The sequence below is a fragment of the Stenella coeruleoalba genome, assembly GCF_951394435.1.
Source record: "Stenella coeruleoalba genome assembly, chromosome: 9".
NCBI classification, from domain to species: Eukaryota; Metazoa; Chordata; class Mammalia; order Artiodactyla; family Delphinidae; genus Stenella; species Stenella coeruleoalba.
The window spans coordinates 76556645-76572125 of record NC_137155.1 but is presented as its reverse complement, the minus strand read 5'-3'; the positions used below and the strand labels follow the sequence as shown (position 1 = coordinate 76572125).

Sequence of the window (15481 nt, the reverse complement as noted above, 5' to 3'; positions counted from 1 at the left end):
TCTCACCAGGTACGGGGTGAGCATCTTTGCAGTTGCATGTGTGAAAATTAGGCCATCATTAGAAGTGTATTTATGAAGGAAGAGATATTAGTGTATTTAGAAGACAAAAGAGTAGAATGTACTAACAGGTTTCATTACTCATCCCATCTACTACTTCTTCTAGAAAATCTATGCCACTCATAATCTTTGGAACAGGCAATGGTTCATAGCTTTGTTGGCCTGGCTGGCCTATGTCAGCACTGATTTACATCTGTTCTGGGTGTAATTATTAACAGTGCTTCCTTTACTCTAGAAAGTGTGGTCAATCCGTAGATAGCAGATGGCATCCACTTCTACCCCTCACCCCCTTCACTCCACCCCTCAAAGCTGACTTGATAGAGGAAAACTACCTGACCCAACTATCTGATCTACTGGCTGGTTAGTATTCAATCAGATGCTCATGCTTGAAAATTCACTTTGAAATTCTTTTAGAGATTGAAGTCAAGTGGTAGTTCCTAAACTTGAAAAGTCACATGGAGCCAGGTCTCTTTTGGGACATATTTGGCCATATTCAGGATGTGTAAACAGAGGAAGCCAGCCAGGGTAGCAATGGAGGAAGGAGCCCAAAGGAGAAAATAGAGCAGCTGTATAAAGAGGAGCCACGGAATTGAGAAGCCAGTTGTCCCTCCAGGAGACAGCCCGGGTCCCAGAGGCTCCAAGAGGCTTGGCTGTAAGTATCGCCCTAGGATTCTCTAATGATTCCAAGTATTCTTTAACCCTTTATGGAAGCTAGCTTGAGAGGGTTTCCCTTTCTTGCAGGCACTTTAAATATCTTACAATTTTATTTGTCAACTTTACCTCAGTAAAGCTGGAAAATAAATAAATAAATATTGGGTCCGAAATAATTCACTCTGACTTCTAGAAAAAATATATCAGTGTTGGAGATTGATTTTTCTGGCTTCCTTTTTTCTACTATCCTAGCCTTGGTATGTATCTGGGGACTAGATGAAAAATTTTCCCAGCACTTTTTTATGTCTTCTTTTGCTAAAGTATAATTTGATCAAATGTATTTCGAAAGCATTTTAGGAAAACTTAATGTTTGCCAATTTAAACTATCCACAGATTGTCAGATTACACAGACACTATCTCAAATATTATAATGATGATTCATGATTTACAAATATTAGTAAAGTGTTAAAATGAAATTTGCATTTTATCATACCATCTTCCTCACTAAGTACTATATCCATGAAATGGAAACTTTACTGTAGAAGAAATCCTGACTTTAGCAAATACAGTTGTCTGGAGTTGGAAAGATAGAAAACAAATGTCTGACTTCCTCTGGACTCTCAGTCTTACACAACAAGACTCTATTGAATTGCCCCAAAAGGAAATGCATGCTTACATCTCTGCAGGGCAACTCAGCATACATGTTACTGCCACAGAGGGTCTCCCACAAGCACACTTAACAAATTTCCTTCCCACCACCTTGATCTCTCTCCCAACCTTTACTCATTCTTTTATTCTCGGCTATCAGAAAAAAAGAACAAACAAAAATCATGTCTTTGCCCCATTTCAAGATGAGAATGAGCCCCTTCACTAGTTGCCCATATCCTGTCCTTCCACTCTTTTCTTATCATTTCCAGAATGTTTCCTGTCTCACATCCCATCTCACCCTTCACTGGCTTTCCCTTCTTGCTCTATAAAATCAATCCCCTCCCATTAAAAAAAAACAAAAAAACCCAGGTTGACTTTTTTTTAAATAAATTTATTTATTTTATTTATTTATTTTTGGCTGTGTTGGGTCTTCGTTGATGTGCGAGGGCTTTCTCTAGATGCAGTGAGCAGGGACTACTCTTTGTTGCAATGGGAGGGCTTCTCATCACCATGGCTTCTCTTGTTGTGGAGCATGGGCTCTAGGCGTGCGGGCTCAGTAGTTGTGGCTCGCAGGCTCTAGAGAGCAGGCTCAGTAGTTGTGGTGCATGGGCTTAGTTGCTCCTCAGCATGTGAGATCTTCCCGGATCAGGGCTCAAACCCATGTCCCCTGCACTGGCAGGCGGATTCTCAACCACTGCGCCACCAGGGAAGTCCCCCCAGGTTGACTTTTAAAAGTTATATTTACTCCTCGAGGTACAGTCCCCATTTCCTTTTTTACTCCAGCCTCTTCGCCTCCAATTTGCCATTCCGGCCAGAGCAATTCCTTCTGCATCTTATTATGGAAAAGCTCGCTCTCATCCAAAACCAAAGTAATCCTCTCTTCTCCCTTTTCATTTCACTCTTCCTCTTTGCAAGAAGCAGCTCTATTGAATGTTGCATACTTCTTTCAATTCTCACCTTCTTCAGCTTTGATTTGTTTCTATCAGTACTACTCCCTTCCTACCTTTCTGAATGATATTTCTCACAACTCTTATTGGTTCCTGTTCTTTTACACACCCATTAAGTGTAAGCTTTCCCCAATTTTTGATCAGCTTCTTCTTTCCGGGCTGTCTTATTCACTCTCTCAGGTTTCACTCACCTCTAACCAGAATGCTAACATTTCCAGTTTCAGAACTCTGCCCCCTTTTGAGCCTCAGACTTAAACCTACAACTGCTTGCTGGACACCTCCATGTGCATGACAAAATCAGACTCTCTACCTTCTCTCCAAAATGAATTTCCTTTAATATTCCCAGTGATCTGGCCCTGAACTAATCTCTCCTGCTTACCACTGCTTACCATTCTGTTTTCCAGCTACACGGAGCCATGCACTATGTCTGCCTCTATGGCTTTGCACACATTGCTACAACCCTCCAGCATCCATTTCTCCCCAATTTTCTTCTTGTAAAAACCCCATCAATCCTTCAAGGCCTAACTAATGTCACTTTCTCCATGGCTTATTTTGAAATTTTCCAGTCTATATTAAACTCTCACATAAAGGAAGCGTTTACGTTACTAGATTTTTATAGCTTTTAACATATCCTGTCCCATATTTTAAAGGTTTATACATTTTTATTGGGGTGTAATTGACATACAAACTTACATGAGTTTCAGGTGTACAATATAGTGATTCAGTATTTGTATATGTTGGAAATGATCACCGCAGTAATTCTAGTTAATATCTGTCATCATATATGTTACAGAATTTTTTCCTTGTGATGAGAGCTTTTAACATTTCCTGTCTTAGCAACTCTCAAGTATAAAACACAGTATTATTAACTGTGGTCGCTATGATGCTGTGCATTACCTCCCCATGACTTACCTATTTTCTGACTGGAAGTCTGTACCTTTTGATTCCCTTCACCCACCCACCCCCACCTCTGGCAACCACCAATCTGTTCTCTTTCTCTATGAGCTTGGTATACACTTTTTTAAGTACTTACTAATTGTATGTTGCGTTTGCCTTGTGCCTATTGTGTGTCTAGAATTTCACACGTGTTAACATTAATCCGGTCAGCCAACCAACCCATATTTATTAAGTCCTTAATTGTAGACTGATCAACATTAGTACCTGAGGGATGTGACTGTGAACAACGTGGACAAGATCCCTGCTCTGGAGATTCTAAAGGAGGTGGTCACTTTGTTTACACGGAAGTGCTCTGAGGACAATTCAGCAGGATAATGTGGTAGTGTCTGGGGGCAGTGGTTAGGGAAGACGTACTTGAAGAGGCGGTGACCCCAGTGACAGGGAAGAGCCAGCCAGATGTGAATCTAAACACAGAGACTCTAAGCGTGAGCCATGCGTGTTCCGGGAACAAAGGACCATAAATAAGGCTAAATGATGTGATGAACTTATTCAGGAGATTTAAGTAAGAGGCCAAGAGAGGGCGAGAGATAGGAGCTGGATCATGTGGGCTCTTGAAAGCCACAGTAAAGAGATTAGAGTGCTTTCTAATTGAGTTGAGAAACTATTAGAGGATTCTGAGCAAGGGGATCACATGATCTATTATTTTATACATTTAAATCATTCTAGCGGTAGTGTTGAGAATAAAGTGTGGGAAAGGGTTCAGACAGAGAAAACCTTAGGAGATTATTGAGTAGTCCTGGAGAAAGAGGATGGGAGATGAGAAGAAGAGGTCAGATATGCCACGCAGCGTGCAGGATCTTAGTTCCCCGATCAGGGATCGAACCCCTGCCCGCTGTGGCGGAAGTGCGGAATCGCAACCAGTGGACCGCCAGGGAATTCCCCAAGAACTCATTCTGAGTGAGCATTCTTAGCCCTTGCTCATGTATTAAATGTAGGCAGGAGGGAAAGAAAGTAATCAAGTATGAATCCTCCATTTCTGTGTTGGGAAATTGGATGGAAGATAGTGCTATTTAATACGTTGGGGAAGGCTGGGGGAAAACACAATTTTTTCATTGGGAAGGAGAGCAAAGAGTTCTGTGTTTGATGTACTAAATTTTGGACGTATTAGACATTTTTAATCTTCACAAAATTCTTAAAAAATAGATGATATCATCATCGTATTGTACAAGCAAGAAAGCTGGATATTTAGGAATGTATTAAGTTTCATCATCCTAAGAAGTGAAGCTAAAATTCCTTCTCAGGTCTTTTCTAGCGAAGAGTTTCAAAGACACCCCATTGCCTCTCTATGAGGCACAATAGATGTCAGGATCTTTGAAGGCAGAAACAACTCAGTCTGGGTCCTCCACATCATTTAACATCAGCTATTTAAAAGATGTTTCTGTAAAATCAATCGTTTTGGAATTTTTAGGGGTTTAAACTTATATATAATCATTATTTAAAGTGAAATCACTTTCCTCTGCCTTGGGAAATATATTCTTCCCAAGAAGCAACCTTCGATATCCTTGACAAAGGAGGTGAACTTGGATAGTGAGAGGAGTGCCTTTCACCTTTATGTGCAAGTACTTAAGAACTGCTTTATTGTTTTACCTTCTGCTTCCAAGGAAAAGCTAAACTGCTATGTTGGTGCGCAAGAATAAAAGAACTAAAACAGGCTGACTTTGCAAATATATAAATCACAGAAGTAAAAGCCTGCTTATCTCCACATCATCTTTTCAAATTAATTTTTACTGTGCTCATCTTAAAAGCTGTGGTTTTATTAATAATTAAGTGATTGTGATAAAAGTGAGGCCTAAGTAAATGCCACACTTTTTAAAAATGTACATTCATGTATTACTAAAAGCTTTCATGAATCAGATAATAACCTTCCTGATTCTAATAGCTAGAATCTCCTTATTCATTAGTCCTGTGAAACATTCATTATGGTCTGTACCTAGAGCCTGATTTTCCATTGTACTCAGAGACCCTCCGTTTATATTAATTGGGCTGTGTGTGTGTGTGTGTGTGTGCGCGCGCGCGCGCACATGCGCACGTGCACACGCGCATAACCAGAATAACCCTTTAGTTCTCTTAAACTTTCTAATAGTCGATATTTTGTTCCACAGAAATAACTGTGTTTCTGTGAGTACAATTAGTATTTCAATTGATCCAATCTACCTTCTCTTTCTCAAAAATTATTAAGCTGAATATAGAGCTTTGATCTTTTTCAGTATTCTGCTTGAGTGAACCTCTCATGGAGCAAAATGATTCTTGCACAACGACGACCCTGGGAAGATGAAGTGCATATGGCAATATTCCCGCTTAACTGTTGTCTCTTCTGCTCTCAGAGACATGTTTTCTTATACAATGGGGCCCTGCAATTCAGTCCAGTGTAGTGATTAAGACAGTGATTAAGAATAAAGGCGCTGGAGTCCCACTGCCTACGTTCAAATGCCAGACCCCAGTTACCAGCTCTCTGAGTCTGGTCTTCATCTCCAAAGCAAGGATAATAGTATCCTTTACTACTGTATAGTAGCCTAAACAATTCAAAATAGACTGTTTGAAGATTTGACTAGTAAATGTACTTAAAACAATTCCTAGCACATATATGAGACTAAGTATTGTTTTCCTCCCCGCCTGTTTCTCCTGTTTGATCACAAATAAGTGGCATGTGTTTAATTTCTAATTTACTGAGTAGTCTTTTTCTCCCTAAAGCAATTGCCATCCATCAATTAAAACAAAAAACAGAGTTTATGGCCTAGTTGTAGAAATGAATAAATACAAGTTAAGGCTACTTAAGACCTATGAAACCATAATATATCTCAAAAACCTAGAAACATATGAACTGCAATTGAAGAATTTTTTAAAGATAATAAATGTGAGAGTTGTTACCCATAGAATGTTTGACATATAATAAAAGATAATGTTTGGGTAGTAGAAACTACATTCTCAACTGAATGACCTCTGATTAATTAAGTACTGGGAAAACAAGCAGAATTTGAATCGATACGTTCTTCAAGAAGTCGTAAGGCAGAAAATGAATCAAGGCACTATTATTACACTGGTCTGGAGGCACAGGCATTTGCGGCTCATCACATGGTGACCATTCTACGTGCTTCCAAACGTAGCCACAGCCTTACAGCTGTTGTCCAGACTTCACCAAGACCTGGCTCCTGAGCTACCAAGTACACACTTTGTAGACTCACTCGTGTAAGAGAGAATAATATGTTTAGTGTTTCCTTCACCTGGTGTTCTCATCCTCCAGACCCCTGCATTTCCATGTTCAGCATCACCTTGGGGATAAGCATTCAGGGACCACACTACAGGAGAACAGGAGAGCATTCCCCTACCCTGAGCTCTCAATCTCACCTCATCTTTCAGCTTTGCTTTCCTTCATAGCTCTTGTAATCACTAGACATATATATATATTTTTTTCTTTTTGCGGTACACGGGCCTCTCACTGTTGTGGCCTCTCCCGTTGCGGAGCACAGGCTCCGGACGCGCAGGCTTAGCGGCCATGGCTCACGGGCCCAGCCGCTCCGCGGCATGTGGGATCTTCCCGGACCGGGGCACGAACCCGTGTCCCCTGCATCGGCAGGCGGACTCTCAACCACTGCGCCACCAGGGAAGCCCTCACTAGACATATTTTAACTTTATTTATGAGGGTTGAGACTTTGTTTTGTTCACTGCCCAGTGATTGGCAAATAGTTGGTGCTAAATAAACAAATAACCGTTAAGTAAATGAATAAATCTTTACACACATTTAAAAATTCTATGTATGTGCTATATTGATGTGTACGGCAATCTTTTCTTTGCTCAGTAGTGAGGAACCATAAAAATGACTATGCAAGCTGAAACCGTGAAAAGCAATGTTAATAATCGATGGGAAAAAATTATGATTTTTCTGTGACCTTTCAAATTTTCTGCCAAAACATTAAAAGTTCTCTTATTGTCTAAATTTATAGGTACATTTAAAATAATAGTAAAACTAACATTTACTTAGCACACTGTAATTTAAAATATTAGAAACATTGAAAATTAAAGTGCTTTATTTCTTTTTAAAAACTTTATCAAGAATAGTTTGAACAGTTCTTGCCTTCTCATACCATAACTCACAGTATGGAACAAGCATCTTTATTCCACCTTGGTGAATTGTCATATTCCTTTCTAAATTGGGGTCAACTTAACCAACATTTTATCCTTTGTTCTTTTAACAGCATGAAATACCTCTGAGAATTCTTTAATGTGAGGTCTTTTTGTCAGTGTCACTTCCGGGACCTCATCATCTTTTTCATTACAAGCCCTTCCTCATTTACGCTGATGAGGTCATCTTTACTGAGTTCTTCTCTTAGAAGCGCAGCAGCAGTTTCAACATTCCCTTAACTTCATTTACATCTGATCTGAATCCCACAGAGTGTGTGCACCACATGGTAACAGTTTCTGTCCTACTGCAGATATTACCTGATTTTCTTCCTGCCATAATGCTTAAACATTTTCAGTTGCTTGCTTTATGACACATTTCTCCCCCAATTCTGCTAAAGTTACATGCTCTTCAGTTGTAGTTTCCAGAGCCTGTCCTAAAGTCCATATAAGTAAATAGGATTTAAAAGTTAAAACACCTCCTTGGCCCGCTGACTTGATTAATGAATTTGTGTTCAGTGGTTAAAAGCAAATTTTCACATTTTTAAGTCCCTAAGAGAAACCGTGACAGTAGTAAGTGCTTTAAATGTTAAACTACTTTGCTTATATTATCTCTTTCCTGCTAGGAAACTGGGAGGCAACACAGCTACGTACATTGTTTTCTGTGTATGGACTGAATGATGAGTGTGTAGAGACCAATCTCTGACAGCGTTTGAAAGGCGATGTGAGGGTTGCTGATCATGACTGGCATCCGTTTATGTATTGATTTGTGAGCCAGCAGCAAAGATTGTACTTTATGCAATTACTCAGTAAATACACTGTGGAACCTGAAATTTGAACAACTGTGGTGTTGAGGGACTTGGTGTCATTAACTAAGGTGACTGCAATTCATGTCTGTTGGAACGGTGCAAAGTGAGGACTCCATGTATATATATGAAAGTACCTATTTCCTGAATCCAAATCTGTGTTGTTCTGAAACTGATAGAGAGAAAATCAACAAAATAAAGTGTAGGTGCAGAAAATATGTCTAGCCAAATGCTAACAGGGTAAAAGGGCCAGAAAGATGAGAAAGAAGAAATGAGAGTAAAGAAGAAATTCATGTCATGTCTCAGCAAGGAACTGGACTTTGCTTAGATTGCATTCTTCAGCTAATTCAAGGAATGATGAACACAGGGACCAGGAAGGATAGAGGAGCCATCAGGAGACTGCCTGGAAGAATAGTTTTAGCCTAAACCGGAAGGTTCTGCTTGATTTTAATTCAAATGGACTTTGTCTCTAGAGATATGTTCACATAAACATCCAGCAGGTGGGGGGAGTGAAGCCAGGTGGCCTTCAAGCCCCGGAGCTCTTGCTGCCCAGGAGAGGAACCAGTTTACTGGCTGTGCCCTGATGCTATGACCTGGGATATCCTCACTTGCACTGACAGCAAAAGCAGGGCCCCGAGCAGGCTGATAACTTCTTATCAGGGAAAGGAGCAACATACCTTATTTTGCCCTCAAAGGTGCAACCATGGCTACTGAGATCCACTCAGCCCCAGCCTGAAACCCCGACTGCCACTCCATGGATCAGACATGGAGTTTCTCAAACTCTCACCCTTGCTTCATTCACATGCGCCAACAAGAAACCTGGGGCCCCAGCATTAATCTAGATAGTCAGCTTTGCTTTCCTCACTGGTGAAAGAGAGCTTTACCCCCTAGTCACTTCCTGGATCCAGCTCTAGACAGATCTGATCAGCCATTTCTTTCCCTTTCCCAGCACCACCAGGCTACGCTCCCCAGCCTGGTTACTTTCCATTTCCGATCCATCAGTTAGATATCCCCACATATATCTGCGGATTTCTTACTTGGAGTTTTTCATCATGAACTGTGAAATGTATTTAGTTCTTATTCCAGAGCATGGAGTCAGTTATTCTCACTTTCCTTCCTTTGTCTTCACACATTTTCAGAATCCTAGAGATATTATCCATAGGCCCCTGGGTGAGGCGGGGCCGCGTGACTCTTACAATAAGAAATTGTTATAAGTGCTCCAAGTACGAAAGCCAGCTTGTCAGCAACTCCTACAGAATTTTATTTCATACAAGGCTTATTTCTGTGTACCTCTAATTAGTGTTTCTTTCTTGCCTGTAAATTTGGTCACAAGATTTCTTGAAATAAGGTTTTTGCCTGCTCCAAACAACTAGTGACTGATAATTGGATAACACACTTGATTAGGAGTCAGCGTCTTAACCATGAGAAAAATACAAAAACTTTCTCATATACAAGACAATGAAAGAGGTGTTCTTTGGAGGTGCCATGGCCAGCCTTCATTGATCACTGTAGTGCGCTTTCCTATGGGATAGCAAGATACTGTCCACTGAGAGACCTGAAATTAGGTGCCAGGCTACAGAGGGCAGGGCAGAGAAATTGTGGAATTCTAGAGATGAGATGGCTTTTATTTAGTAAAATATGATACTATCAGGCAAAGAAAAGAATACTGTTTCAGTAGCTACAACCTCAGGCTTCAGGACAAACAGACCAAATTTCCCTCTGGGACGTAAGCAATTCACAGGTCTATCCACATTGAAGTTCCTCAGACTACAGTTGCTCTTATGCCAAGGTTCTCATAAACCTACTTTGCATAAGAAACTCCAAAGGTGTTTACTAAATATGCAGCTACCCCAACTCCACTCGGCAGAGATTCTGAGTCAATTGATTTGTGAATACCAAGGACTCTAGAAGCTACTCTTCTTCTAAGTCCTGCCTTGGCCTACTGCAAAACATGAGAATATTTCTAATGCCTAAAGAAGGAACACCACTGCTCCCGTTTAAAGTTGAATTAGGAAGAATGCTAAACGACAAACTTCTTTTTCACGAGTTAGTTATAGGATATGTGTGTTTCAGACATGCTTTTGTATAACCTACAGCAGCGATTCTCTAACTTTATTCTGCATCACATTTACCTGGAGGTCTTATAAAAACTCTGATTGCTGGTCTTTAACCCAAAGTCTCTTTTTTCATAGGTCTGAGATGGGCACTGGAAATTTGCATTTCTAACAAATTACCAAGAGTTACTGATGCTGCTGCTTTGGATACCACATTTTGAGAACCACTGGTCTATAAAATATGCCTGTTGGGCTTCCCTGGTGGCGCAGTGGTTGAGAGTCCGCCTGCCGATGCAGGGGACGCGGGTTCGTGCCCCAGTCCGGGAGGATCCCGCGTGCCGCGGAGCGGCTGCGCCCGTGAGCCATGGCCACTGAGCCTGCGCGTCCGGAGCCTGGGCTCCGCGGCGGGAGAGGCCACAGCAGTGAGAGGCCCGAGTACTGCAAAAAAAAAAAAAAAAAAAAAATGCCTGTTTTGGTTTACCTGTTGACTTCGTAGTGAAGTCAATTTAAAAACAAAGTCTATACATAGTAATTGAATGCCTAACGTGTTGATTCTACTTTAGGCATTTGTGACATTATGACGAATCAGTCAGACCCTGATTGCAACAGTTTGGTATAAATAAGCAACCAGAGGTGTGACTGAGAACCACGCCACTGTATACATGAAAATATGTCAGCAACTGGATCTTAAGAGAACAATGACGTTCCAAAGATTGCTTTCTATTTCAAAGAAACTTATAGTATAGATGATGATGATTCACATATAACTTCTTTTGGGACACCACAGCTTTTCCAGAGCAGGGTAAAATACAGAATTTTCCAGAATAAAAAGATAGTACGACATCAGACAAGCAAAAAATTTTAAGTGGGTACCTCCAAAAGCCCTTCACTAGAGCTTGTTGCTCATAATAAATCCATTCAGCATTTAATTCTTACTCTTTCAGGCAGAATGGTACCTGGCCCTCATTGATGTGCCCTGAAGCATGCTTAGGAAAGCTGCGATCTTGCCTCTGGGACTACACTCCATCCAGCTCCATGGGAGGTGTGTCGATTCCTCCTGTACAGGTATGAACTCAGTGCCCGCACTTTAATGACGTCAGGTCTGCTGGAAGAAGTTTGAAAGTGTATACTAGAGTTAACATTTATGGAGCATGAACTTTGTGCTAAGCAAAATGACAGTCTAGCCTAGTGGTTAAGATCATAAACTCCAAAGCCAAATACCAGGTTTTAATAGGCAGGTGATCTGGAGCAAATTATTTAGCCTCTTGCGTTAATTTCATCATCTGCAAAATGGAAATAATAGCAAAGCCTACCTCATAGAGATGTAATTAATAAATGATTTACTATATGCAAGACACTGAAATAGTGTCTAGTCCACAGTAAGTACTGTTTGTGTTGATTTGTGATTTTTTTTTTTTTTTTTTGGTACGTGGGCCTCTCACTGCTCTGGCCTCTCCCCTTGCGGAGCACAGGCTCCGGACGCGCAGGCTCAGCAGCCATGGCTCACGGGCCCAGCCGCTCCACGGCATGTGGGATCTTCCCGGACCGGGGCACGAACCCGTGTCCCCTGCATCGGCAGGCGGACTCTCAACCACTGCGCCACCAGGGAAGCCCTTGATTTGTGATTTTTGACAAAATATGTAATTTAATCCTAACGACACTACCATGTGGGTGCTGTTATTAGATCTGGTTTAAAGATGAGAAAAAAACTGAAGCACAGAGGGGTTAGGTGACTTTCCCAAAGTCACAAAGTAAGTGGTGGTACCACTTCCGTGCACTCACGCAGCTTGACTTCAGAACTCATTTTCTTAATCTCAGTGTTATTCTGTTTCTTGAGAGAAGTGATTTGGCAAAGGCAGAGCCCATAATATATATTATATTAAATATACTCGGAGCATATAACTCAACTGCAAGTCAGTTACTTTAAAAACGTTTCCAGCAGATCCACATTTTCTTCAGACCAATGAGGAAATTAGGCCATTATTATAATTATTCTTTTCAGAATTGAGGTCTCTGTGAAAGAGGCAGTGCAGTTTTATAGAAAGAGCATTTACTTTAAAGTCTGACAGCCCTACTCCACTCTGTATCTACAGGCAAGTTATATACATTCTCTGAGGCTGTCCGATCATCTGTAAAATACTGGTAGCAGTACCAACCTCGCAGCATTGTTTTGTGGATTAAATGAAATGCTATAGGTAAAGTCCCTACCACAATCCCATGCATAAGGTAGATATCAAATAATATGAATTTCTTCCTCCTCTAAACATTATATACTAAAATATTTCCAGTTATAAAAATACAGTAATACTTCCCACAATGATGTCTCTCTCATAAGGAAGAAAGCACGTGTAGCCCATACGTAAACACAGTAAACCACCAGGTGTGAGGCTTGACCTAAGAGCAGAATGTTCTATTGACGGTTTTGATGGGCTCCTGCCTTAATCCAGAGGTTGAAGCTCTCCTGAGTAGAAGGCAAAGGAGATGTCTTCTTTCTTCCACTTCTACGTAAGAAGCAAAACTGAAAACCTCATTGAACTTTTAGTTTGCCTTTATCTCTACTTAAACACTTGAAATTTGCAGTATCCTCCTCCTTCTAATGTCATTTGAATTATAGTTTCAATTATCAGGTTTCATTTATGAGACTACTTAGATTTCACTCCTAGAGAATATAGTACAATAGCTCTTTACTTTGTAACATCACTAGGTAAATAGATAGAAAACTGGAGTTGGGAAAACCAGAAGTGAGAAAAAATGAGCAATCATATGTACTGTAATTTAAACATGTCAGCAGATATTACCTTTACCTCTCTGGTTATGGATCTAAGTGATCCCATGTATCCAGAATCGAGGTTATGTATGTGTATAAGTGTGTACATGGACACATGTGCATACTTTTTTCATGTGTGTATACATACATACTTGTGTGTGCACGTATACATACACAGGAATTTGTCATTGAGATCTGACCTTACTCAGCTGGTCAAGCTGGTTAAGGTTGGGTAGGCAGTAAGGAAGGACAGATGGATGTAAAGTGGGGGAGAGCAGCAACAGTTTAGAACCCAAATGCATGAGCCAGGACCCAGGGGGACAGGCTAAGACCTAGATCAGTTCACATTGCCTTTGGTCTTGGTGAAGCAGACATCCTGCAGACACCAGGTACCTCTTTGCAGAACTAAACACACACACCTAGCCCAGGAGACAAAGCAGCTGAAGAAGGATCCAAGAGAAGGTGAACAGTTATAGGCCCAGCTTCCATCCTTCCATTGTGGCCCAATGTCACCAGAAACATACAGGAAGGAGAATTCTGGTAAATGTAGTGTAGGTCAGCCAATGGATCAATGTAAGTTGATACATTATTAAGCTAGAAAAAAATACTGTGTTATGAATATCACTGAAAGGTTCATAATCAACTGACAGTTTAGAAAAATCCTTTTTATTTTATTCTCCCTCATGACAAGTCATTTTTCCTTAGCCTGGCTAGACATCTTAAGCCCTAGTTTTCTATTTGTCATTTAAAAATCTAATTCCATCCTTTATGTTAGTTTGTATTTTCGTATCTGTGAAGTATACGGGGCATAGTTTTCTCAACTACAAAACATCTTGCCAAATGTTGTCGCATACATTTTAATGTTTTCATAGATTTTTAAAAATCTAGTGACTCTCATTACTTAAACTAGTTCTTGGATGTAAATTAGGCAACTTAAAGCGACAAACTACTCTTCCAATTATATCAGGTATTGTTTAGTTACTGAGGATCCTTTACCACGGATACAATCTTTATAACTGCCAAGTAGCATCTCTAAACCACAGAGTCATGGTTGGATTTCCAATTCCAGCCTCTTTCCCTACTTGGTGAATTGATTTAGCAATTAAAAAGGAAGTAAAAAGGAATCCCCATGCCCTATTTTCTTCTTTTTCCTGAGTCCTGAACCTCCTTCTCTTTGTCTGGCCCTCACCTCTTCCTTAAATTCGCTACAGCCAAATATGCCTCTAAATCAAGATATCTCCTTCCCGCAAAGCCACACAGACCCCCAGAGTGCTTCTCCCCCCACCAAAAAATCACTCTCCTTACCTAGTCCTGAGCAAAAATATATAATGCTCTAGCATTGTAATATCTAGAGCAACAGTTAAGAGTAATAATATCTCTCCATTCTATCTTCAAACACTACCGCCACCCTGCTATTGATGGAGTTTGCACCAGAGCTGCCAAGGTGGAATATGGTTTCACATCCCTCCAGCACGTTCCTTTTTACTTTTTAAACCATTATTTAGCTGAATGCTATTCTTTAGGCAACTTATTTACTCCTTACAGGACTCACAAAGCTGTGAGTTCTTGAAGCAATCGTCTGATCCTTCTTGAAGTTTCTGGGTAAATAGGGTAGAGTGAGCTCCTTTCATATTTTTAACCTATCATAAAACGTATCTTTTAAATGTTGCCACTTAATATGGGTTTATCTTAAGGTATTTTGTGGCATCACACTTTATTCAAGTTGCTTTAATACTTCCTTTTGTATTACATTGTGATTTATCTACTTACATGAGTTTTTGCTCCTCCAAGTCACATTTCCCTGCACTTTTCTTTCCAGAGTGTAGCAAAGGGTCTGGCACATAGTAATCATTCAGTAAAGCATGGTTGGATAAATAAGGTCTTAAATGACAAAAGTCTTCCACTAGACTTTATCTACTATCCATTCCCTTCTCATCCTGAGTGGTAGTCTGAATCCAGAGGGTGGTGGACCCCATCCCTAGTGATTTACATGTAGTCGTACCCTCCTCACAGCACAGTGAGAACTAAATGCTGAAACAATCCTCAGGCAAAAGCATTCACTTAGAAACGCCATCTGGAGGTCCTCGTGACATTCCCACCCTAACATGAAATGTTTGTCAGGGTTCCTAGTTGCCGTCAACAGATGATGACTCTGACTGATGAAGCAAAAAGGCAGTTGATTCAAAGCATATTCAAAAATCTCAAAATTGCTAGGAAGGCTGGTGAACCAGGCTTCAGGCTAATTCTCAGGAATGAAGCCCCAAACCTCACGACAGAATTGGCCTGATGAAAAAGCCTTCCGTCGCTGCTCCTTTCCTCCCCGCTGAGTACCGGAGGAAACTTGGCAGCTGCCACCCCGTCCATGCTACTTCTGTGCCAGGAACTCCACCTTGGACCCTCTGGGAAGTGGCTCCTGCCACTGCCAAGGCTGAAAGTTTAATGCATCTGTTGCCACGTGCCCGAGCCAAAATGGAAGCT

The 15481-nt window shown here is 40.8% G+C and overlaps 1 protein-coding gene across 4 annotated transcripts in view; it reads left to right on the top strand.

The window, feature by feature from the left end:
• Nucleotides 1–15481, top strand: part of FAM3C (FAM3 metabolism regulating signaling molecule C) — a 379854-nt gene that overhangs the window by 251661 nt on the left and 112712 nt on the right. For all 4 annotated transcript variants that reach the window (XM_079932258.1, XM_079932257.1, XM_079932259.1 and 1 more), the window contains one exon: nt 11181–11301. The gene's annotated coding sequence lies outside the window, so the exon portion shown is untranslated. The remainder of the gene's footprint in view (nt 1–11180; nt 11302–15481) is intronic.